Source organism: Botryllus schlosseri, chromosome 13 (assembly GCF_051294905.1).
Source record: "Botryllus schlosseri isolate E-star chromosome 13, Bs_hap1, whole genome shotgun sequence".
In the NCBI taxonomy this organism is placed as follows: Eukaryota; Metazoa; Chordata; class Ascidiacea; order Stolidobranchia; family Styelidae; genus Botryllus; species Botryllus schlosseri.
This window is the reverse complement of record NC_137248.1, coordinates 13,465,768-13,492,429: the sequence shown is the minus strand read 5'-3', so window position 1 is coordinate 13,492,429 and position 26,662 is coordinate 13,465,768. Positions and strand designations below refer to the sequence as shown.

At 41.1% G+C, this 26,662-nt stretch overlaps 1 protein-coding gene across 1 annotated transcript in view; it reads right to left on the bottom strand.

Annotated features, from left to right (window-relative positions):
- LOC145453227 (BCL2/adenovirus E1B 19 kDa protein-interacting protein 2-like) overlaps positions 1-26,662 on the bottom strand; it is a 213,560-nt gene that overhangs the window by 7,336 nt on the left and 179,562 nt on the right. The window lies entirely within an intron of this gene.

Sequence of the window (26,662 nt, the reverse complement as noted above, 5' to 3'; positions counted from 1 at the left end):
TGAATGAAGGCGAAAAGTACTATTTACAAAAGACATTAAAAAAGTACGTTGCAGATCAGTGTTGCATTGTCAGGCACAAGTTGCAGATTACAGGCTTTTGATTAGAGTTGACTTCCTGCTGTCTCCAACTGTCTTCCTATGCTGTTCCACAGCTTGAAGCAGACTGTCTCTTTGTTGTTCATTTTCAGTCAAGATTGCAGCATAGTCTGTGCTTAGCTTTACACCTCGTTCTGCGGCATCATTAACGACTTTGACAGAACTGATGTAGGAGCTCATTCTGGTGTAGGAATCTGATAAGTGCCAAACATCAACCGGTTGAGCTAGCCACGCCCCAGAGCATTCAGAAACATCAAATATGTACCACGACTGTGGCCCAATAAAATCAGACAAAGTAGTGTCCTTGTTGATGCGTACAGTTGCATTCAACGAGGGCGGGCCTCTCCTGAAACTTGAAGTTCGCTCTACCTGTAGGAGCGTCTTTGCCATATTTTCTCGGGTTTCATTGCTTTCACTCGGCGAAAACAAGGCATATACAGCGGTTTCCTCCACGATATACCAGTCATGCTTTAAAAGCTTTTGTGAAGCAGCTTTGGAAACTTGTTCATCATGTTCCTTGTAACTCAACATGTCCTGGATGAATCTCAAGTCATTACCGGCTGCATCACGACCGATGCTGGAAGCAACCCAGGCAGGGATATAGAAGAGAACTAAAAATAAATTGAAGCGATGCAGCAGTTCCACTTCTTCAGATTTGTAATGTAACTGATCAGCCCACATGAACATCTTCTGAGCATACAGAATTGTGCCCATCCACCTTGCATGGTGTGTTGCACCAGGTTTGTGATGATGTATATCTCCATCTGCACCGAGAAGAGCAAGAGCATTAGTCACACATTGTTTGTAGTCATCCCGTGTGAAGAAATCTTTTCTGGCGAGTAGTAGCTTGAAGTTCTCAACTGTCATTGCTGCTCGTTCTTTAAAGCATATAGGAATAGTCAGATTCTTGAATTGCTGTTTTCTGTCAAGACTGCTCCAGCTCTTCTTAAGGTGGGCAAACCATGTGTTCTCTGGTCCGGTTGTTGCTTTTCCAAATAAACATTTCCAGACGTCTTTGACTACTAGTTCATACACATGGTGCCGACACGCATGGTAAAAAACCTTCTTTCCTAGAAGGTCCTCAAGGATCTTCGCTGCACCCTTCTTCCAGCCGCTGTTGCTTGCTGTGGTGTCAAAAACCAAAGCTGTTACAGCATCTTGTATATCCCACTTTTTAATTATGTCGAAAGTAGTTTCAGCTTGTGTCTGACCTGCCGCATTTTGTATCTTCTGAATTCCAAGTAGTTTTCTTTCCGAGTATTGAGGTTGACAAGATAGAACAATTGACAAAGCTTCATATCGATTTCCTAATCTATCCTCTGTGAGCTTTCCATCCCAATGAATGGCAACATGCTGTGGTCTATTTTCGGCAAATTTTTCCAAAATGTCCTGAGATATTTCCAGGCGATTTGTTTCCCTGGCTCTCTTCGTTGAAGATCTTGACAGGGAGAACATGGCTATATCTCCTCCACAAGCCTTATTAAATGCTCCCATCAGCATCGTTGTCAGTTACTTGCAATCGATCCAGAGCTTGGGAAACATGCGTATTTTTCATAATATTTTTAGGTGCCATCAGTTTAATGGATTGGGTCGAGGTGCCAAGTCCAACATCAGCATCTTAGTCAGAACTTGAACTCAAACTGTCACCCTCTTTTGAAGATGACGATGATGCTAAAACAACATAGTCACAACTTGAGTCGTGTGAAACGTTTTCAACAGTTTGATCTGCAATGGCTGCTGTTTTCTTTTTGAGGTCTTTAGCCAGAATTTTGTCTCTTCCCAACATTATTGACTGGCGAGATTGCCGTTGATCTTCATAAAATGCAATGTCTTCAAGCTTTCTTTCATGTGATAGATAAATGTCATTTTTTTATTGTTGTTATGGCATCTCTACTTCCAATATCCCACAGCTTGTCCAAATCATCAGCGAATTTTCTCCTCTTACCCTTGGGATCACTTTCCTGTTTCGGATTCTTCTTCAGATCACGCCATCTTTCGTGCAGGTTTTGAAGTGATCGCACCACATGCGATTTCTGCATTGTCGCAATTCTCGCCATTTTCCACACTGTCATTACATCATCCACCACCACAGTACATAGTTCATGAGTAGGGGTTGACTGAGGACAATGCTCTTTCAGATGCAGCAAGTAACTCATTACTTCTCGTATAGTAGGTAATCTCGAGCCACAGATGTAATCGCAAGTATATCCGACCAAGTACTGCTCAGATTTGGATCTTGTTCGTCGCTGCGGCATGTGTGCAATCATTCGCCGTTTTGCCTCTGCCATGACTGCACTATTGTTGCTCCAAAGCATAAACTACTGCTATCGACTGTGAAGCATTCAAAGAACACGTGTTACAGTACTACTAATGACTCATCAACACACAACGCGCTTGTACAGAACCACAACCGCTACTAACAGACTCTACCTCAGCAAAACAGACTTTCAATTCAGTAAAGCGAAGCTCCCGAATCCGAGTCAGCTGTTGCAGTAATCAGTGAAGCTTAGCCGATTACCCAATCAAGAACCGTGGTTTCGTGATTGCCCGCCTCTGCTGTCGGTTGCCCGCCCACTCTTCAACAACGACTTTCAAACGCATTTAGACAAATGTTAGCGGCTTTCCTGGGAGCTTCTTTCAAGCCCATTATTGTTTTTTAACAATAATCTAAAGAATAAGCGATGGACACGCAGAATTCCAAACATTTTCCAAATTTTGAACAACCCTATTGTCCAGTGTCCACATTCAAGTCGAAATACAAGCAATTACTACTAAATGAATACTAGGGCCTCCTCAAGATTACCGGACCACGACTGACCTATCGATCCCACCTTCCATTACATACCACCCCATTTTGGCCGCTTGCTTTTTTTCATGCTATCTTCTTTACTTTTCATTTCAGTGTGCAATGTGCATGCCCATCCTCTTTACATCGCCTAGGCCAAGGTGGGTGTTTGATTAAATAGACTACTCCAAGTCGCTTCGACACCTTCCTATCTTTTCGTTGTATCGCATTTTTGTGGTGTATTGAACCGATAAAATTGCTAATGAACCAATGATGATGATGATGAATAGCATTTCGCGGTAGATTGATTTAACTTCATAGACTTCATGACTTCATGTTTTCGCGCTTCGCGAGATTATAGGTCGATTCCTCAGATGTTGGTTAACGCCTAATCAAGTAGCACCTTAACCTTCATTCAACCACCGATGATGTCAAAATTTAGACAGATGTGCTCCACAGATCATGTCAAAACATATTTCTTTTTCTCAAAAATTGTAAGTTACGGCCAATCTACAGAATAGTGTATAACTATCGAATGTGACTAGTCACATTCGATAGTATAACTTTTATTTGGACATATCTAATTTGTCAATGTCGCCAATATCGACACAATGCCGCCGATGTCGTCTTTAACGCAGAGCGAATGTTTGTAGTTGTATAATTGTATATCTGACTCCAAGATGTATTATTGACTCCAAGAAGGTTGCGTTTACAATTCGCTGCGTGTTTCTTCTTTCGTTCGACGAACCGGCGTAACCGCGCCGTACGGCCTTGTTGGCTGACGTACCACGAAGCCTGTCTATTGGACACGTATTCGATGGATCACACTGACGAATATATTTTGTTTCTGTCTCCACGACGTGTAACTTTATTGAATCACGTACGACAAAGTAACGGACTTCCAAATCGGCGAAATATCATGAATTGAATGACCGTCTCTCATAGCCACGAGAGAGTACATGCCAAATTGTTATCTACGTTCACACGATAGAATATACGACTTACAAAGGTCTTATCAGGTTTCAGTTCCGGGAATTACGTAAGGTCTACCAACTCCTTATCGAATAATATTTAAATGGCGTTATACCAATATACTCCGTTAAAAGTTCCCCCTTCCCACCAAAATAACTTGGTGTAAAAAAAACGAGTATATTGGTCAAAATCTCAAACCTAGGGTCATACAACATATGGACTGGGGCTAATCATAGGGACTGGAGACATGAAACGATTTTATATGCAGGGGCAAAAGTAAACTAATGAAACGAAATACCATACAAGCGTGGCAGCGTGGCAAGCGTGTCAAGCGTGGCAAGCGGAAACCCTATTTTACATAACCATCTCAGAACGACTCGCAATATCATCGTTCCGTCCTACTGGCAACTGAAACTCAGATCAACAATAGTTAGCGCTCAAACAAAACAAAGAAATAAAATACATAATTAAACCAGCACAAAAGCGTTACAACCGTGACATTACAGATCACTTCGCATGCACTAACAACAAATTAATGAAAATGTATAATAAAGAGCAACAAAACTAGAAAATGCAATGCAATTCACAGACGTAACCAGTCTAAACCAGTCTATATGCACTGACGAATACCATCTACGTGTATGCAAGGTCAACACCATAATTCATCCAGCAATCATGCTTCAAAACCCACAGAACATGCTATTCACCGTCATCAATCACTTCTTCTACTTTCTCATTATTACTGTCAACCCGTCCAGCGGGGACAGCAACCATTCCTACCAAATCCATGTTGTCTGATCACAACAACAGAGGGCTTATGGCAACGCAACGACAATTCTGCCGTGATCGTCTCAAATATGACGCACGGTTCCGTGAAGCATAAGTGGGCCTACACGAGCCTAACATTCGGATATCAGCATTTATTATTACAACGCATATTTTAGCAAGGAGCTTCGGTGACCCCACCTCACATTCTACGACGGGGAGTCACAACATGATGCAGCAATCCTGCATTTACATAATATATCAATGCGCAAATCACGCTTTACACTACGCATATTTTTACTCTACGCGATTCAACAATCGATGAAGCAGCAATCCAGCATTTACGCAACATATTAATGCATAAGGCACAATTTTCATCACGCATATCTTTATTCTACGCGATTTAATGCAACACGTAATCATTCAAATGTCTTGGTCTAACAATTCGTCTCCCTCTGGACGTATATCTTGGACTTGACTCGTTGAGAGTTCTGCCTTCATTACATGTTTGGGTCTTAGATTTGGATTCATGTCCATTATTATCGCGATCGGCATCAACAGGTAAGCATTGAGAGATACGCTCTCGGGACGCGCTACCAATACTACTCGGACAGTCGCTCTCGCCGTCATCACTACCAGAAGAAACTACACACGCGTCACCCGGAGTTACCGCGGAGTTTAGTACCACTTTGTCCGCATCAACGGGCGGAAACTGCTGCACAAAATCATCGAACGCGTCGTTATCTACATCAAATGGCGGAAAAAGTAACATCGGTCTGTTTATGCAGACTACTGACATACAAATCAACAGGCAATCAAAAAAAACACAAACATCACTTAATACCTCAAAACAATACATACACGATATTACGGTAACATTAAAGGATACATTACATTGGGCATTCAGAAAACCGATAATATCACTCGCACAACAACTAATTAGCAAGATACTGCTATGGGTAGAAAAAAAATCGAATATTCACCTGCAATCATTTTATTCTAAATTGATATGAAACTTCCAAATTCATATCACGTAGCATTTAACATTGGTACATACCAACAGAACGAGAGTATGCCCTATTTATTGTATTACATGCAAAGCAATGTTTGCAAATATCATGCACTACCGCGGTGCATATTTTCTCAATGATATACTCAACATAAGGGTATCGTCGTATGGCAGAGGCCTAATATCTCTTCATCAGGCTTGCAATATATCATTATTCATCACACATACATATCAAGCTATTCAGCTATTGGATGCATCATGGCATCGAATAAATAGGGTAGCCTTTTTGCCACGGGTTTACCCGCACACATCTCTTATCAAAACATCATGCTATATAAGCACCTGCGTCCTACAGCTCTAGCAGCGGAGGATTTGACTCGCAGGAAATGCGACCCCTATCTGGGTATAGAAACCAATGATTGCAAGTTACTTTACAAAACTATAATTTGCCAATATCCCAATAACAGTAACCAACTAACGTCGTAGTGTAAGAGAATAAAATCGATCTACCTTATTGTTCTAATCCGTGTGATGCATGCTTGGAGCACCACTGTCCGCACATCTGCTAAACTTCTGCGATTTCCGAGCATTTTCTGACACTGCAGACGTCTTCTTCATTGTTGTCTTTGTTACGGCGTATTGATCGTCGAAAGCACAACCCCGCTGCATTCCTTCCTGGCAATAACGTCGTTGTTTTCTCTGAATGGTCTTTCTCGCCGCTGTGCAAGGCGAATCTTTATATTTATCGTTTCCGTGGTCCGATGCTGTATTGCTATTTCTCGCCGTCGGGCAGGGCGTATCTTTATATTGATTGTCTTCGGTCGGCCGGTCCGTCTTGATTACTTAAATGTCGGGGTCACCATTTAACGCAGAGCGAATGTTTGTAGTTGTATAATTGTATATCTGACTCCAAGATGTATTATTGACTCCAAGAAGGTTGCGTTTACAATTCGCTGCGTGTTTCTTCTTTCGTTCGACGAACCGGCGTAACCGCGCCGTACGGCCTTGTTGGCTGACGTACCACGAAGCCTGTCTATTGGACACGTATTCGATGGATCACACTGACGAATATATTTTGTTTCTGTCTCCACGACGTGTAACTTTATTGAATCACGTACGACAAAGTAACGGACTTCCAAATCGGCGAAATATCATGAATTGAATGACCGTCTCTCATAGCCACGAGAGAGTACATGCCAAATTGTTATCTACGTTCACACGATAGAATATACGACTTACAAAGGTCTTATCAGGTTTCAGTTCCGGGAATTACGTAAGGTCTACCAACTCCTTATCGAATAATATTTAAATGGCGTTATACCAATATACTCCGTTAAATCGTCTATGCCGTCAATGCCGATCTGTTTTCAACAGAATTGTTGCTTTCAATTTGGGTACCATCCCCTCCGACAAGTCACAGAATTTAGTCGAGCCCTATTTTTGGCAATTATGAGAGAATGGTCGCTTGGGCCGTTCGAGTACTTTATTAGTCCAGACTCCGCCAATTCGACGGCGATAAATATTTTGGGCGATACCTTCGATATTGAGATCTCTAATCGCTGAAATGTCTTCTGTCACTGAAACCCACAGAAGTTGTGTTGATAACCCTACGAAGGCCCAAAAGCGACGTTTGCGGGCGGCCTGACAAAGTGTTGTTTCGATTCTGAATATATAGGGGTCGAGAATCATTTCATAGCAACTCGATGGGTACGAGCGCTACAATTAACACTGATCATAATTCTAATTATAGTTATAGCTACACAATGTTTACCAATTACATTCGCTAAAGAAATTATTATCTATATAAGTTGTTCAAGCCTGACTCCAGGAATTGTTCCATTATTGTATTCGAGTTGCAAGTAAGTCCGGGGGTCTAAACCGCTCCTATTTCATTGTTGCCTCCTATCTCTCCGTGGATTAGAGCGCTGTTTTTGGCACTGTTGTTCTGTCGGCAACAACCTCGACTCGGCCAGCTTTCATCATTCATACGACGCGATTCTTGATTGGAAGACCTGAAGATTGATCACAAACGCAAACTATTTATAACTGATGATATTATTTACATTATTATGTCAAATTGAAAAAATGTCAAAGCCATGTCGCAAGCTGATTTGCAAAGTCGCTTTGTGCATTCTAGTGTCAGATTCGCGATGTAAATATACTGTTTCTGCGCAACACGTGCGACTATAGGCGCAGAAGCCTGTCTATAGCCATGACAGGGATGGTATACCCAAATTGAAGGCAACAATTGTGTTGAAATCAGATCGCGAATAACATTTTCGAGGTAAAGAAAACCACACAATAATATTCTTTGGTGAAGAACAGCTGTTTTAATGCTACTCAAGTGTAGAAGTTGTAGAAATTGTCGGCATTGGTGGTACCGGCATTTCGGCGTCAGCCATTTCCGAGCCATTTCAGAACCAAGGATATATATTAAATGAGGGCAAACATGCGATTCCACGAGAGAGCTTCCAGAAGGATCGTAGGCGATGAAATTTTGGCTCAAAAATGATCGACACGTTTTCGCCGAATCCGCGGTCCAGTCGCTGATTACTCAAGTCATCTGAGCCCGTGTCACAAATGGAACCTTCAATAAGTGCGATATATGCAATCACCGATATTATTGATCGGATTCATTCGTTAACTTTAAAATATTTTCGCGAGTCGCTTGGCTAGAACATGAATGCGCTTGCGCACTACTTCTCCGCGACATAAATGTCAGCAATGTTGGTGCGTAGTATAAGCGCTGCGTTCATCGTTACCAAATTTAGCGCTCAAGAAAATGCCATCAATACTCAAGTGTTCCGCGCAATGGTTAGGAAAACCGCATGCGCCCTTCGGCCAAAACGGTTCGCCCCCCTTCTTTACCTCGGTATCAAAATGGAATAAGTGGGCCTACAACACACGCGCGTCCATCATCGCGCTACCAAATATCCCAGAGTTATGCAGTGTGGATTTCACCGGCTATCCGACAGTCGTCGAGCATGTCCAGTGGACATTGTCCACTGTCCACATTCAAGTCGAAATACAAACATTTTCTACTGAATCAATACTAGTCAGCCCTCTATAGTTTACTGACGACCTGACACATCGATCTCGCCTTCCGTCACGTGCCACCTACTTTTTTTCCCTGTCCTTTCATATTATCTTCTTTTACTTGTCATTAGGTATGCAACTGTGCAGTGCATGCCTACTTTTTACATCGCCTAATAGGCTAGGTGGGTGTCTGATTTAGAAGACCACTCCTAGTCGCATCGACACCTTCCTATCTTTCATTGTAACGCAGTCTTGTGGTGTATTGAAATGATGAAATTGTTAACGATAAGTTGATGTTGAATTGAGTAGCCTACTAGCCTAGTTATATCGATGTTTCCGGGACGAATTGGCTAGCTAGGTTTTTTCGGGACGAAGTAAATTCAAAGCATCAAAATACGCTTGCAGGGTAGTGTCTCTACTCCATTCTGATATTTCATTTCATCATTATTCCATACGACCTGCTTTCGTAGTGTAAAATTCTTTCGGGAATGCGACCGTGCCTATACAGTCACATTCAATACAAGGTCAATCGCGACATGAAAAATGAGGTCAGCCACAATAATGTTGGGGTTCTTAGGGTTTGGGGTTAAGGTAGGGTTGCCATACGTCCGGAATTTCCCGGACATGTCCGGAATTTTGAAGGCTTGAATAAAATATAAATAAATAAATATAAATATATATAAAATAAAATATAATAAATAAATAAAATATTAATAACCATAATTTACTGAATAAGCCTGATTGTAATCACAATTATGAGCTAACGGTATATTGCTAGAGTTGGTTAAGGCCGATTGGATGATTCAGTCACAGACAGTGGTTCCAAATCTTGGTGTCGTCCGCCTTTATCTGGGCAGGGTTGCCAGATTGGCCCTTTCGGGGCCAAATTCGTGAAATTTGGCCCTTTTTAGAGACAGTTGGCCCCAAAATAATAATTTGGCCCCTTGGCCCTTTATTTTCAATTTTTGGCCCTATTTGGAAACAGTTGAGACATACCGTCAAACTAACTATTAAAATAAATCTGTCCCGCGAATTGGGCTGACAATGTTTATGCCAATGGCAAAGATTCGAGCGGAAACGCTGTAGAAGATTTGGATTTGTTTTTGTAGAATGTAGACTGTGTTGGAATTGTAAATACAGATTTGTGAACAGGTGGGCGAAAAAGCGGCGAACATGGCTGGGAAGCTATGTAGCAGAAAAAGTCTGAAGAAGAGCACCCTTATAATACTTAATGATTGATAAATATTTCAAAGAAAAATAATCAACATAACCTTAGAGTTTTCTGGTGTAAAACCTAAAACCTTAGAGTTTTCTGGTGTAAAACCTAAAAATTCGTTAGATAAGTTTCAAATGTAAAGAAACTATTCTCTCGATGTTTAATTAAAATTCATAAAATTTATTCACTCTCATATTATAGCACAAAAAGTTTTATTTTACGATTTTATATTCAGTCTGAAAAGGCTTGAAATAATGAAGAAGTTATTGTAGTTGGATCCAGTGTAGTTGCAGGTAGTGGATTTGGTGTCCTACAACAGTATCAACAATATAAAACTGGAATTCCAGGTGTCTATGGGTAATGTGGCAGCGTTATTGAACAATTTGGCCCTTTTATTGGCCAATTTGGCCCCTTTTCCGGCGCTGTTTGGCCCTTTTTCGCAGAATATGTCTGGCAACCCTGTATCTGGGGATCGCGATGATGTTGGACGTAATCAGCTTCCTAGGCCGTGAGTAAGTTAGGGCAAGCTGAATTTTTTAGTAATCGGATTATGAAGTTTTGAGCTTTTGCCACTGAACATTTTTAAGTGAGAAATGAGGTCGCGACCATGAAAGGTTGGAAATCACCAGATGTGCAACCTGCTGGTGCATTTTATAGTAGCCTAATCTATGGAAAATTCAATATTATCGACATAATTCATACATAAAATTTAACAGCCAAATGCATATAGTAAGTGCCCCACAAGTTACATCGACTATACCCTATGGTAAGCCAAAGATCAGTGTTTTTTTGGGCGGAAGGGGACAGAAAGAATGTTGTTTCGGACCTGATTAAAACACATAAACGGATAGATAGCCGCACCGACCTAAGAGTAGCCTATAGCAGGGCTGCCAAACACAATCCTGACAGGCCAGACTCGGCCCGCCAGATGATTTGATCTGGCCCGTGCAGGAATATATTGCAAACCCTAACAAGTAGCAATCACCAGAGCTCACATTACAGATGGCCCAATTCATGACCTATATCCAGGGTTGCCATCGACATGGATCCAAAACTAAGGACAGTCGAAAAATTAAATTAGCATGAAAGAGCGATTTTGTACCTACGTTGTATTTATTCGAGCCGTGGCATATCACATTCCATACTTTTCGCCAGAAACAATCTGCTCCAGCAACACCTTGTTATTTTAAAGTGCTTCATGGATCTCACGACAGTTCATAGGTCTAGGTTTACTTGGGCCAAAACAACACTTCACCCCCCACCTCCATAGGGTGATAAACCAAACTTCTTCACCTCGTTGTGATAAGAGGCGTCAACCAAGATGGAAAAATGCCGTACACCAAGTTTAGACAAATTCATGTTTGGAGGAAGAACTCCAGTAACAATGCTTGTATACTTTTGGTCCTGGCCGGAGAAAACTTATTTGCGACGTTGGAGTCGGGGAATATTGTTTTGAACAATTGCGATGTGCAATCGTTGGTGGGGAATGATAGCTGGTGTTTACCAATATGGAATGCCCAGGTACCCTCTGCAGCAGCTGCCTTGTAGTTTGTGGTCGTTGGTGCTGATCGACTTGTGGAAAAATTATTCATAGACTGGCTCAAATTAATCATTATGACACACTTCTTGTGTTTTGGGGTATCAATGTGAGTTGAAATAGCGGTCTTTCCTATGACCAGGTTTATGTCACAATTGCAGATATTAGAACGTGCGAAACCTTTCAAGTTTCGTTAGATACCTTTGAATTCTCTCTCATTCGTCTTGAAAAACGTTTTCGCGTCTGCTCATTTTAACTAACCAGATTCAGCCTTATTAGTAGTAAAACTATATGCACAAGCAAGTTCCCTCTAATAATTGAGGAGTCTGCGCACACTCACCAACTCACTGCGCAGACCCTTGGACAACAGTGCGTAACGACTAAAAAAAGGTCATCACTTCGGATTTTTTGTGCGCAGCTTAGATTTTCTGTGTGCAGAGACCGTGTCAGCACTGCGCATTTGCGCACGTGCGCAGCTTAGAGGGAACATTGTGCACAAGTGCAATATAATTTGGAATAATTTATCAATGATTTATAGCTTTACTACTTTTTAACCAATGTGTCGACTCCACTGCGCCTTTTTTCACTACGCAATAAATGCTGCCTTCCCCACAGCTTGAGCTTATCTGTAGACCGATCACGAGGAACCTGGTACTGCTGTTAAGTGGTAAAATGACGCCCGCTGCGGTTGGCCCAGGGTTGCCAACTACGCGGGAAGGCTCTCGGAGACAAATATTTTGTAAAATAGTGCCAAACTGACTGAAAAAGTGCCAAATTATCTCAATTGTTCGAAATGACCATATATATGAATAAAAATGAGCTTTAACAGTCAATCAGCTAGCTTAGGCATCACAATAAATTATAAATATGCCTTAACGATCTAATCTTAGCCAGTGTTCTTTCTTCAATGTTTAACATGTACATTTGTACAAGAAAGGGAGACCATGTCTGGTAGCCTAACTACTGAATGATAGTTGGAATTACAAACTGGATTTTTCCATGGAGAGCATGCAGATAAAATGACCTTCGACCTATTTCCATGTATACAGCATGGCAGTTTTTAGTAGGCCATGTGTAGTGTGTACTGTACGTACGACAATGAAAAATAACGATTAATAGGACGTATGACATGTATATGCCTACTGATTACTAATTAACGTCAATTACTTCCTTGTGTGCACGAGCAAACAGCACTTTGATGTAATGATATAATGAACTGTTAACAAATTTTCATTGTGATAGTTCAGTGCTTTTCAACCTTTTTGCGCTTCATTCGCACTTTTTTTGTAAAATAAATTTCATTCGCACAAACTAACCTAAAATTGTTATGCAAAAGGAAGATGAAAATACAAGATTTATTTGTTCATGTACAACAAATTGGCTACTATGTATCTTAAGCTATCAAGTGTTGCGGGTTCGAGTCCGACCGAGATCGACTTCAGAATTCCTATACTTAATTGTTGGAGGTTTATCTAGGCTCCTGCTCGTCACCTCATCCGCGTAAGCGGTGTCTTACAAAAAGCCTAGAAGTGGGCCGTGCTATAAGTCCGGCCTAGTGTAAATGACCATAGTAGTCGACAAACACCATGAATACCGCAAACAAAGAAACAAGTTTGGTGTCTCATTAAAAAGGCTACTATTTTCGCTCGTTTTGATTTCAACTATTTCACAAAAACCCTTTTCTTCCTAACAAGTTGTTGGGTTTTGGTACAAGAACGTCTACTAGTGCTTGGATGGCCACAACTTAAAATTTGTTCTGCACTCCTATCCAAAATACAACGTGTTTTTCACGAGTGAAAAATGCTTGCTGGAAGGAATCGATTTTGAGAGCTGACAAAAAGGTCTAGGAGGCTCCATAGAGTATGTCGAAAGGCTGAAAACCCTACCTGTTTGTGTTGAGGCTTTTGCCTTATGTCTTGGAAAATAAGGTCCAAACGATCAAGAAGAGTATAGGCACATTGGAGCTTGCTACCCTATGAGACTTTTTTCGATTTAACATATTATGTCTCGCGAGTATGTGGGAATAGCAAATAAACTGACGATACTGTGTGTTCTGCTCTTTAGATCAATCTAACTTGAGAATTCATAACAGTTTAATAACGTTAACGCAGCTTTTTAGACTACTACAAAAATCTGAGTTTTTGTGGCATCTCGCGACCCGAGCCACACCCATGAAAAGGAATTCATTTCGAATATTACAGTAGTATGCTACGATTTTACGGACATGTATGACATACAGAGCGCGCACACCACAATTCTATCCAACACAGCTCTACAAAATATGTCTGACGCACGCGATTTCAAATTAGGGTGCATTAAATACCGACGCGTGTCGCAGTTGTACTACTGTTATACTCAAATTGCAAGAACAGGACTATTCCGTGCCGACAACGGAGCATATCCATATCGAATGGTTTGGCCATACAGCATCGCTCATTTTTTGGCCAAGGTTTTGTCGAATCTTATGTTTTGGCACCGCATTTCATCAGCGGTTTGTTGGCCGAAACTTAGCGTCTTCATTTGACCCGACGCAAAAGGGGTTGGCCTCGAAATAAATGAGTCTAATATAGACCCTAACTCGGTCGTTGCACATCCCTAGTCCCTGCACTAGTTCATCCCAACGGTATTCGACCATGTTTTCCAGAAAAACCAGTCGGACAAATCTTATCATGAATTCTCAGGATAAAACCATATTTTTTGCGTGTCTCGCTTATTGGCTAGAGTAGCCTACTCAACTCCCTGACCTTAGATTTGTAAAAACTATCGCAGGATTTTTCCAATAAATTTAGGAGATAATACATAGGCTACATATTAACGGATAGCTTTGCCACCGCGTCGACCCAAAATTATACCCTTTTGCGGTCCATACTTTAATAACCTTTGAAGGGGTAAAAATTTCCGTTACAGTAACTTGCAAATGTGAGTCTGTAATGGTGGTATTTACTACTATCCTCGTGCCTCGCATTAATCGAACAGTTATTACGAAAGTATGATGATTTTTAGCGAAAGAAAGCAGAAAGTCGATTTGACGTCATTTTTCGAGCCTGTCGCAGGCTCAGACGGGCTGATAAACTGTATTTCTGCCACTACACAAGCTACCGGACCAGGCTTTTGGTTACGTAATGATTATAGTGTGAAAATATTAATTCATTGCGGCTTGTGAGAGCTACGATTAGGGGTGCGTCGTGAATTAAACAAGTTTTCACAATTGCGTCGCAACAACAAAAGTCACACTACCCTTGAATTTCCTAATAGGTTGATTTGAATTATTCCAGGTCAGAAAAATCAACAATAATTATTCACGATTTTCATTCGCACTCATCCGAGATTTTCATTCGCATCATTCGCACCACTTTCGTCATTCGCACTCATCCGGAATTTTCATTCGCACCACCTCCGTCATTCGCACTGCAATTTTTTTCATTCGCACTAGTGCGAACCGTCACACAGGTTGAAAAGCACTGTGATAGTTGAAGAAAGTCGAAAGCGCCGAAATAGTGCCAACGTGCCAAACTCGAAGTTCCGGTGCCAACCCAAGTCAAAATGAGCCAAAATTCCGAAATTTGGCTCCCAAATGCGCCAATTGGCAACACTGCCACTCACTGCCCTAGCCCTCACCAGTTAGAAGTCAAATCTTATGGTGCGTAAATCACGAGAGCTCCTATCATTTCTGATGTCATAAAATCTCAACGTAAAAGCATAATTTTAGAATATTATGCAACACTACCAGAAAAAAACGATCGAAGCTCTTTAGCGGTTTAAAATAAGACAAAATAAGGACGAAAGTCGAAAATAAGGACATTTCTTAGAAATAAGGACAGTTAAGTTTTCTAAGACGTGGCCCTTCAAAATAAGGACAAATCTTAGAAATAAGGACGGTATGGCAACCCTGCCTATATCCCACTCCATTCCTGTATACAGTTGAATGGCAATGCTTTGCTAGTGTGACGCCATATTGACAGGCAATGTGTTATACCTCATTTTCAAATTCGCTAGTGGGCGCTAAAGAGTGTCCGGAATTTGCTCCACAAAAATATGGTAACCCTAGGTTAAGGACATATTAGGGTTAGGGTAGGGGTGAGCCATTAGGGTCCTCAGGGTTTTAGTTAGGGTCAATAGGGTTAGTCCGCGCGTAAAGATAAATTTGAAATCGAACTTTTTTCTTATGTAATCAAGTCTGAAATATATCCTGCAGTAACTTTAAATCAGAAATTAACTTCTTCATATCAACATTTATTTATTTTTGATTGATTTCATATTCAACTAGCTAGATATCAACTAGCTAGATATTGAGCGTTAGGTTCGGGGGCAATGTACCATCTATGCTGAGAGCGTGCGCGCGCGCACTGCTAACAAAGTCTGCGCGCTAAGAAAAACGTGTGCCGCGCACAACAGAAATACACCTGTGGTTCGAAAGCAGATTATCACTATATCTTTCGCAAAAGGCACTGATAATCATCACACCAAATTGACGACCATTTCAGATGTATATCACCAATTTGTAATCATTAATTTGTAATCAAACGTAGCGGCACCATCTCTCTTTTTAGAAAATGTAGTAAAATGTGAAAAAAAACTCGATTCCGTCGCAGTAGCGAACGTCAGAGTTTCCTAAATTCGGGAAATCGGTAGTCGCGTAAAAGTTGTGACGTTTTTTAGTCAACAGCACACATTACAGAAAAAATGTGGGTAAATCGGGAGTGCAGCTGTGGCAACTCTATGTTACGCACTCTTGTACAAGGGACCGCGCAGAGAGTTGGTTAGTTTGCGCAGACTAGTGAGAAATTTGAGAGAACATTGGTTGGGGGTTGTGGTCTTGATTAGCGTTACTGTTAGAGGTTAGGATTTGAGGTTAGGCTCGCGCTCAGTAGGAATACGGTGTGCGCGCGTGTGCGGACCGACCTTATTTTGTATGCAATCATACCAACCCTCCTCTATCGTTGTGCATAAGGTCGCCAGGCACGCGCCAAATCTTTAATACAACGACGCTGGCAGTGCGAGTGATTCGCACACTACAATATCTACATTTATGATATTAACCTGTCGGCCACAGGAAATATCGCTATTTCAAATCATCATGATACTATGCAGGATTATCGTAATTTTGAGATCCGAAAGAGAGGGCACTTCTCAAAAATTCTGAAAGCTCTAGTGCCGGAAAAGAAAACTGGTGATTTTGAAAATTTTTTCGACCGATAGTACTGTGTGTTGACGAAAATAAAGTCATCGCTCTGACTCGATTCCCGAATGATAGCCGCCGCGCCGTATTTTTCGTTGATTGTCTTGCCAACTCCGACGTGCGTCGGGGTACAAATTCCCAAAAAAGAGAACATTTAGGCGTCCTTCGAGGACACTTTCAACTAATTGAAAAAAAGACCTATGTCAACCCTAATATATACGTACCGAAATTGTTTCATAACGATTAATTCAAGCCACTCGGAAGAGTTGATGGAGCAGATTGTTTCTGGCAAAATGTATGCTATCTGATACGACATGGCACGTAGTATAGGCTATTTACAGTACTAAAAAGATCTTTGATGCTAATCTAATTTTTGGTTACCCTGCTTTCAGCATCTATATCCAGGGCAGCCTTGGATAGATATTATCATAGGGATTAACTATAACTCTGCCACTGCGCGGGAATATAAAAGCTTTTAATCTCGTACGGGCTCGTTTTAGGGGCAATGCCTCACAGGAGCGGTAACGGAGGCCTACCATTATATTAATCACAACCGCAATGTAGTGTGATATCTCGCCCAAAATTCTAGAAAATCAATTAAATTTTGCCTATGATGGCTTTGTATTAGTATTGTGCTTGTATTAGTATTGTATTTAAAGGCAATCTGCCCAGTGCCCATTCATATCAGTTGACTCTCCCTAGATGGAATGCTGCTGTCATCGCCAAAGCCGTTTCAACTGGTGAGGAACAGTGATGCTGGGCACCGGAGAATAGCTCATTTTGAAATAACACAATATTTTGAAACTAGGATTTTCGAAGTACAGAACTTCAATATTGCAGCAAACAATACGTTCATGTTGCCAAATTTATTCCACTCGAAGCTTTTCGACTGACTCTCTTCAGGAGCGAACGCCAGTAAATGAGGTTAATTAAGTTCGAAATATAGAAGAAGTTTGTCGTTGTGACATAATAATGACAAGTACACAGAGTCGCGAACGGCAGCAAACAACACACGGTTACAGTATAACGCACACAAAATCAGCTGTAACTGTAACTGAAATCAATTTCAGCATCTCAAAATGCCTTACTTATCATACTTTTTATATCTCAAATCTGGTTCAAGATACGACACGAATCTTTATCGCTATGTTTTAGGATTAGCGGATGTCAATTACGCGTAGATCTTAAAGTTTGTTCGTGATTTCCGCTAATACTAAAACTTAACAATCAGAAGATGTGTGTCAAGGCTCTAGTTATCAAAATTGAGAAAGGTCTGAATCCCCTGTACATTCGATTTGCGAAAATGGTCGCTGAGCCTGCGTTTCACAAGAGATCAGGGACTCGCTGGTAAACTTATCATTAGGTAAAGTTTTTGTTGCACTCAAATCGTGAGAAAATTGCACTTAATTTTGATAAGATATGCAGTAAAAAGTTGCATTTATAATTTTTGTTGAATTAGTGGGGTATGAGATACTCAGAAGGTTCCGTTGTTTAACCTAGTTCCTGCAGAGCTGTCAAATTTGTTAGTTTGCCATTTCACAGACATTCTGGCGAGAACGCCAGAAGTTACATTTTTCCAGGTAGGCCTACACAACAAAAAAATTACACAATGTGGGGATAATTTTCTGCCCAAAAGCTTAACAGCATAGGGATAACCCCCCTCCTCCCAAAAAACTAAAATAACGCACCCCAAATCCCTAGGTCTGCGAATTTTACTCAAGGCATTGCAAAAAAAAATACTCAACCTTGGCGACTTCAACAAAATCCATAGCCCGGAAAAGGTGACCCAGTGAAAATGTAATTTTCGGTGGTCTCGCCTGGGCGTTCATGAAATAGGAAACTATCTCAAATTTAAGCGACAGAATTAATAACGCGATCAATTTACATATTGTTCGGGCACAGTCGTGCTTGGCAGGGGTAGTTCAACTTCTTGCCTGCAAACCATTGCGAGATGCAGCTAACCCATCATATAGCTCTTTGTTATGTAAATCAAAGAGAATAGAACCATACTAAAAATAGTTTATAGCATGTTTTGAAATCACTTCTTTACATTTTTACGCAATATTTGATAAAAGTTGCAGTAAAAATTGGTATGAAAAATAGAGATAAGTTGCAAAAAGTTGCACGATAAAATCCATCCAAACAGCTTAAAACATCATAGTACATAGATTCTGACTGAGTATCTAGGAAGCTGTGAAAAAAGTTGCAAAAACTTGCCCTACTTGCTACTTATCATATGCGTAAGTTCATCAACACGAAAAGTGAGTATAATAGTCATTTCCGCATGTACTTAACCCTAATGAAGCTATATTGGTAAATTTGGAAAAAATCCAAACCCCTACTTTTCTTCAGCTGACTACGTGCCTGGGTCAGATGCAGATTTCTCAGTTTTCCAGCATTTTACGCATTGTCTGAATTCTTTTAAAAAATTTTCCTTCCGATATCGTCCCTTCATGTACTTGAATTTTTTTATTTTCTTGCCGCAAGAACAGCATGGTATCATGACTTCAAGATTGGCAGGTTGTGGTACAACGTGGACATTTGGCACATTAGATGCGACAGTTCCAACGGAAATAACACGAGATGCCATTTCCTTGGCTTCTATGATCCTGACAGTCTCAGACAGAGTTCTATCGTCCAGGTCCGGTAAACTGAGGATATCACGTTGAATATCTTCATCTGCTATGCCCGAAATCACAATGTGTTTGACAATGTCATCAGAGTAATTGACTATATGATCACAGTCTTGTCGTGGGCATTTCAAAACAAATTTGCAATTACGAGCTAATCTACATACGTGATCAGCAAACGACCGAATAGGTTGATCACGATCCTGGCGACTACGGAACAGGTAGAACTTGTGATTACTTGCTGCTGTATCCATTACAGCCAAGGTTTTGATAGTAGCCAATAGATTGTCTTCGCTTATCCGAGCTATATCCTCAACTTCGTTGATAAGATCCGTCGCTAACGCATCCTCGCAGCATTGCCAAAGCTGAATGGTGACTTGATCTGCCGGGATATTCATGCCCCTTTTAAATAATTTCCATTTGCGAACGAACACTGGCCACTCTTCAGGCGTGGTGTTCTGAGTAACTGAAGGGCGTTCCATGCTCGGAAGTTTGTGACGATCGACACAGTCATAACGTGTCTGGTGAACAATCGCATGAATGTTCAACACTGCAGCTACGACAGCAGGTCCAGAGTCGGTGGTCTCGAATTGGCAACCAGGGAAAGTGCATCGAGCTACAGGCATAACCGTTTATCCAGATATATAAAGTTTAATCATGTACAATTAGGCATATATTTATAATTTAGATGCCGATTAAGCTGAAATAAAATGAAACATAAACTTAACGTAAAGGTTCACTCACCATCAGTCCATCACCACCTGCTACGAGTGCTACGCAGATCATAGTGAACATTGCACATAATGCACAACAACAAATAATAACAAATAGTAAACTCTGTCGGCATGAATTTAGTCATGCGTGACGACATGAACCATCACCCCAGACCGGTAGCAAACAATGAGCTATATGAAGTAATAAACACCTCGTTCGTAGCTGGTGGTCTACCAGGTTGATTTAGGTATATTGTTAATAATTTGATCCTTACAAAGACAAAACAATATTACCTTATCATAAAAGATAAAAAGGTGTCGAAACGACGAAATGCCAACGACATTTTTGAAACCTCCTCATTGAACACCACACTTTTCGCAGATGATACTCACCTCCTCTCTTCCGCACTTTCGACGGCAGATCTGGATGCCCTGACTATGACTAGTGACCAAATGCCCAAAATGTATAAGTGAGCGGCCCGAAATAACCTTTGCATAAACGCCTCGAAATCCTCTGTTGGGGGCTGCCAGTAAAACTACACTCGAGCCACTGCAAAAAATACAACATAACGTACTCCGTTCATAGCTAGGGTCCCAAAGGGGCCTGGTTGTCCAATGTCCATCCAACAAGTCGCTGCTGAAGAGATTCGGTGTCCTAAACATAAAAGATATGCGAAGACTGGAAATCACCAAGTTTATGTAGCAGTTCTACTGCGGTCATTACCCCGAATATTTCAATGACTTGTTTACCTCGTAATCAAAGGCGCACAAGCAGGGCCGTAACAGCACTTCTTCAGCCCCCGAAAAAAACTTTGGTCGTGGGCCCCTCATAGGGTTATAGACCGAACTTCTGGGGGGCTTCGCCTTCGCCCCCCAGAGCCCCCCTCCGGCGATACCCTGTTTACCGCTATTTATCATGTTCGTTGGGAGTTTGTTTAGCGAATCAGCTTTTCTCGCCTAAGCGCGCGAAGCGCGAGAAATTTCAAGAATTCATGACTGAATCGGTCAGTATGATCGGGAATTGCATATACATTGTTATCAATTTTTGTCTTCTCACTGCTCAGTAGAGCTGACTGGGGTGTGTTCGAAAAGGTAGGACCACTCAATAATAATTAAACATCTTCGGGCGTATACCTGTTGGCAGGAACGAAACAGCACCTCGTCAGGCCCCAAAAACGTGGGTCTCAGGCTCCCATAGGGTGATGGAACGACCCCTCCATCACGTTGTTCGCGTTTGTCACGAAACCATTCATACTGTATTGTGAGCTAGCGCGAGGCGCGAATATTTTCGATAATTTATGATAAAATCGGTCAATCAGATCGGCGACTGTAGGTATATTATGCTATCAATTTATTGTCCTCTCTACTCACGTAATTATATTTACCGATAGAGCTGAGTGACGTGTCTTGAAAACGGGGGGGGGGGCGTAAATAATAATTAAACATCTTCGGGCGGGTGGACCCGTTGATATGACTTCGTTACATGATGTTATTTCGTGACTTCCAGTCTGCTATATCCAAAAATATAGAATCGCCCAAACGTAGGCTTATAAACTAAGAGACGCACACGATTTCAAATTGGTATTTCTTCACTGGCATAAAATTTTTCCAAGCGGGATGGTATTTGTCTTGTGAGGTTCAGATTGCAAAGACAGGAACATTCGGGGTCAGTCATTTAGGCGCCTATGGACAATTAAACCTATATGTATTTTGCATATATAACGAAGTCTTCGGTCAGCATAAGGGCATAGACCTTTTCGGCCAAGGTTTTCTCGCTGCCGATCGTTCTGGCCCACTTCTTGCAGTCGCATGTTATATGGCCTAAAACTTGATTGTATGTCTTGGTGGGTCGTGGCGCGGTAAAGGCCCAATACCCAATAATAAAGATTAATGGCTACTAAAAAATTTTGAAAAAATTGCATAAATTTTCAAAAAATACTCTTATGATTTATGCTAATTCACGAAATAATTTTGGGCCCCCTTCGAGCTCGGCCACCCCCAATTGGGGGGTTTGGGGTGAGGCAGTTACGGTGCTGCGCACAAGTACAACGCACGCGCGTACACGTCGTCCAAATATGATATGATCGACCGAAGAGAACATCGCGCTGTATCAAATATGCCGGACCTGATTTGTGGAACAGTATCCCGCCGGCCATCCAACAGTCAACGAGCATGTTCACATTCAAGTCGAAATACAAGCAATTATAGCCTACTACTCAATATCCTAGTCCGTCTTGAAGATTACGGACCACGGCCTGACCTATCGATCGCGCCTTCCATGACATGCCACCCCATTTTTTGTCGCTTGCTTTTTTCCATACTGTCTTCTTTAACTTTTCATTCAGTGTGTGTGCATGCTTCCTCTTTACATCGCCTAGGGCCTAGGCCAGGGGTGGGCAAACTACGGCCCGCGGGCCGCATGCGGCCCTTCACACCGTTCTGTGCGGCCCGCGAGAGTCTGAAGAAATTTATTAAAAATATTGATAAAATGCGTACTAGAAATCGAGTTAATGTAGAGACTTTATTAAACTTTTTCTTAGTATATTCCACCATGATAATCCTAAGGCAGTGATGGTTCTCAAAACTGGGGGCTCATCCACCTTGGGGGCGTCAAAGCATCTGAAGGGGGGTGCGAAGTTGAACTCGACTGAAAAAACTTTTCGTTTTATGTTTAATTTCTGGCGAGATAACCCGATATCAAGGCCCCCGCAGTTTGAAAGGTTTCAACTGCTAAAAATAACAGAAATCTGAACGAGATTGACAATTCGGATCACGAGTAGGGCTGGGCACAATGATTCGAGTACTCGGATCTGAATCGAGTAATCATTTTAATGATTCGAGTCGAGTAGCAGAAGACGATTTTTTCGAGTAATGAAATTATACTCTCCTCGCAACTGAGAGTTATTTTATCAACAAGAGAGATTGTTGGTATGCTATTTTCCACTGTGGGGGCCTTGAAACCTTGATTGGGCGTATCGCAGCCTATGAAACATATAATACAAAGCTACGACCGTTACTGGAAAAACATTTCTGAAGTCATGACCCTCCTACAACATTGTCACAAATGAAATAAAATCGGTAGGGTCGAAGAAATACCCAAAGTATCTTCAAATTGCTCGATAACAGGCATTGTATCCTTTGTGGTGGCACGAAAGGCACATATTGGAACTTTGACATATTACACTTTGCTGTGACGTCATAATGAGTGATACTCGATTATTCGACTCGACTCGAAGCATATAGTACGTGATTCAGAATCGAATCACTCAGGTACTCGATTTTGGCCAGCCCTTATCACGAGTATGATTTCAGATTGGCCACCCCAGTTTTAATTATTTCAGTGATGTGCTTATAAAAAATCGATTCGCGCGTGTCTTAGGTAGATTCGCTCTCTGTATGCATATTTATACTTCTGTATGGGGTATTTATATTTTATCTACACATAGTAGAAGCGTGTTTGAAGCTAACATGGTTATGATGCTGTCAGCATTGTGCGTCCTGGAACTGAACCAAAAGTAGAATTAGTAAATCTATGAACAGATCGATGCTCACTGATTTAAATTTCAGTCCTGTTCTAAGAATCGAGACAACCGACTTTCATCTCTATAGTTTTGACAAATTGGTTATCGAGGTCGACCGGCCTATGAAATCTCGCCACTGTTTCTGACGCTTGTACGTTGTACGATATCATCAAAGCAATGTCTGGATTGGCATATACATTATCTCCATGTCCTCGCCGTATAATTCAATACCAATATTGCGTTTCGGTTTAGAATCCCAATTTTATATATAGTGCGGCCCGCGAATGGATTCAGATGTTGAATGCGGCCCGCGAGCTCAAAAGTTTGCCCACCCCTGGCCTAGGCCAAGGTGGGTATCTGATTCCTTAGACTACTCCAGATCGTTTCGACACCTTTCCCATCTTTTCATTCGCATTTTTGTGCTGTATATGGAACTGATAAAATTGCTAATAAAGCGAACTGCTGCTGCTTCTGGCGTGGTCTTTCAAATCAGACACCCACTTTGGCGTACACGATGTAAAGAGGGTTGTTCAAAAACAACTCTTTTTTCGATGGTTACTGTTTAGTTGACATAGAAGTACAATGCACATCGAATTTAACTCCTTTCCAGCATTTGGATTTGTCCTTTCGGTCTACGGACTATCGTGTTTAGAAATAAATCTACGTTCGGTTCTGATGAGTTTAGTGCCTAACCAGTATATATTGATATAAATGCAGAGGTGGTCAAAGTAGCAAAGAAATCTACTCAAGTAGAAGTAGAAGTAGCGACGCAAAAATCTACTCAAGTACGAGTAGATGGAAGTAGTTCTTTTAAAAGCAGTCTAAAACTATGCTTGAAGTAAAAGTAGAATTGACTGACTTTGCTCAAGTAAGTGATTAGTTGTCAAAACTATCGAAATTCGTTCGCATGGACTGTCAAAAGCTGCAAATTGAGCTGTGCGAAAGGTGCAGAGCTTGATTCATATTGATGCGTCCCAGGAGGTATAAATTATCGACAGCATAACCTTCGTCAGCATCATGGGATGAAAATGATAGATAGCATTGATATGGGAATGCGCGATACTAATCCTCTGTTCACTTGAACACTACAATTTAGAAAAGACCGTGCTGGTATGGCTCCCTCCCCGCCGTAGTTTGATCGAAGAGCAATACGGTGAAGTTGTGTCGGATAAGGCGTTAACACTTTGCGTGATTAGTAAACGTTGATAAAAAATATGGCAGATTGTAAAAATGTCATATAGTGTAGCTTTATTTTCGGAAAATAGTGTCATTACTATAGGCTTACCATATTTTGGAAATCTAAAAAGAGGACACTTTTTCATAAATTTCAGACTTGCAAAACCGGAGAAGAATTCTCAAAAACCGGTGAATTTTTCCCACTTTGTGATCGGTTGACTAAAAAAAAAATCATCTTTTCCGCTCAGAACTGATGAATGATGAACTCAAAATACCGTTTTTCTCTCCACGTTGCCAGGTGGATGACTAAAAAAAAAAGTCATCTTTTCGCTCAGAGCTAAAATCACCGTTTTTCACTCCGGAATAACCGCCGGAGCTTCACTTCTGTGCTAATTTGCGGCATATCACTCGCAATTTGCTCTGAATCTTACCTAAATTTTCAAAAAAGAGGACAAAATTTTAAAAAAGAGGACAAAAGGGCGTCTTCCGAGGACACTTTCAAAAAAGTTAAAAAAAAGAGGACAAATCCTCTTAAAAGAGGGCGTATGGTAAGCCTACATTACTACCCTTCAACATGCATGTTCTCTAGACACTACTTCTAAAAAGCGGAAGTATATTTTATGTCTTGTGTCCAGAAAGTTTCAACAATGGTCTTCTAAAACAGGTGTAAAGCTGAAAAAAGTCAGAGTCCACTTTTCCAGACATACAAATGCCAATGGGCTGCTAGATTACGATATGATAGGTAAATGCTAGATTGCGAAATACTGTGATGAAATATTTCATATGGGCGACAATGCGGTGTGAACGGAACCACGGAACCCGCTATCTAAAATATAATTACCGATACGTTCGTGATATCATATTGGTCTGGTGTAGGCCTACGCGAAGCGCGACGAAAATTCTTGGCTTTACTCAAATGTTATATGGGAATTAGGTGTTGATACTCCGTGACAACAGTCCCAAAATTCCTCAAGCTATATCGTTCTGGTTGGATAATTAAACTACTTCTACTTGACAAACTGAAAATAGCGAAAAGTAAGTAAGTAGATAAAAAATATGACGAAGTAAAAGTAGAAGTAGCGATAAATTAGATCTTCTTGAGTAAGTAACCAAGTAGCGGAAAACTACTTGAGTACTTCAAAAAAGTAGAAGTACTTCGTTACTGACCACCTCTGTATAAATGTGTACCTGATTAGTCCAGACATTGCTTCATTGATCATTTGCTACCATCAGGACCGAAACAGCACTTCGTCAGCCCCCCCCCCAAAATGTTGGTCTTGGGCCTCCCAAATCATAAAAGATTGTTGCTCGAAATTGAAAACAGATCTATATTCTGGAAATCTTCGTGTGTTGACTAAAAATTTTGGGTCCCCTTCGAGCTCGGGGCTTTAGGGTGCGGCCGTTATGGCACTGGCCACCATAGTTTAATTTTCTCTTTTCCTTTTTCAGCTAACATTTTTTACGGCCAGACGGTATATAGTAAGTGTAGGTAGGCCTACCTGTTTCATGCCGGTGTGATCAGACTACAGTTGGCCGTCAATAAGGTCGTGTCGACCATTCCTATCTGATACCGAATATTGTGCAATGTGCATGCATATTTTCTGTACCGACATCATTGCCGTCGGTTTATGTATTTTGGTTGGATAAAAAATATAGACTCTCTCTCTCTCTTTTATGCGCGTTACGAATTTCTGGTCGTTCGGCATCCTCCTATCTGTTCATTACATCGCATTGTGTCTTATCCCATGGTGTATTGTGTCTTGATCAGATGAAAATAGAATCTGACGATTATTTATTATTATTGATTATCTCACGCATTAAATAACATTTTTCAAAGATTATTTTCACGTATCAGCATTCTGTTTCCATTCGAAATTAGCTCTAATTTCGGATATCAAGTACAGACTTACCTTCCGCGTTTCGTTTGCACACCATACTGTCATCTTGCGGAAACAAATCTGTAGTCGTTATTTTGCTACTGGACACCAACAGTCCGCGAGATTCAAAGTTGCCGCAGCTTGAAATGG